Genomic DNA, 969 nt, shown 5'->3' with positions numbered 1-969 from the left:
AACAAAGAAAGGCGTGCAAGAGTCAATACTTACGCCAAAACTGCCTGCGGCTGCTTCACCACCTAGCGGAAGCAGGCCGCCTTTGCGGCCGCCTCGTCCCGCTTGGTCACCATCGCAGAACCCTTGGGCTTCTTCGGCCGACCGCCGAAGAGAGTCGGCGCCGCCCGGCGCTTGTGCTCGCCGCCTCGTGCAGCCGGCCCACCAGAAGGGCCCGCTCCTTGATGGTCGGAAGCCGGCTGGCGGCGCGGAATAGGTTCGGCCTCGTCATCATCAGGCCAGTCATCGAAGCCGGCGGTGAACCCGGAGCCGCCTGCATCGCCGCCTCCCCCCACGGCGTCGTTGTCTAAGGCGGCCGCCCCCAAGTCACGGTCGTCAAGGTCATCTGCCTCGCGGTCGGGGGCGAACTCGCGTTCCGGCCCTGCAGTCCCGGCCGAAGGATGAAGGAGGGGGTTCTGATTAAAAACAAGCCGACTGGTCAGAAGCCGGCCAGAGAGAGCTCGGCAACAAGAAAAGAAGAAAAGAAGGAAGGCTTACCATAGGCGGGGGGTTGGCGCGAGAGTACGGCTCCTTGCCGTACTGCCACTCCTCGGTGAGCTTGCAGTTGGCGATGTAGTTCACCATGTAAGGTACCTCGTCGTGAGGCATCTCCTTGGTTCTCAGCTGGCTCGGGTCGAAGCGGCCGCTCATCTGGCAGATCAGATGAGGGCGACCTTGGAGCAGGAGCACCCGGCGCTCCACGATGGCGGCTATCAAGTCGGGCCCAGTCAGGCGCTCCGGCTGGATCAGCACCTGAAGCCTGGCGACGGCACCAGCCCCAGCCGGCGTCAGCGACCTGGCCCGGTAGGACCATGAGGGCTGCCTCCCAGGCGGCGGGCCGGCTACGTAAGCCGGCAAGTTGACGTAGTCGCCGTGCGGAGCGACGTTCTTCACATAACAATAGGGCTTCTGCCAGAGTTTCACCGATTGGAT

Source organism: Triticum aestivum, chromosome 4B, assembly GCF_018294505.1.
Source record: "Triticum aestivum cultivar Chinese Spring chromosome 4B, IWGSC CS RefSeq v2.1, whole genome shotgun sequence".
Taxonomy (NCBI): Eukaryota; Viridiplantae; Streptophyta; class Magnoliopsida; order Poales; family Poaceae; genus Triticum; species Triticum aestivum.
This window is presented reverse-complemented; position numbering follows the sequence as displayed.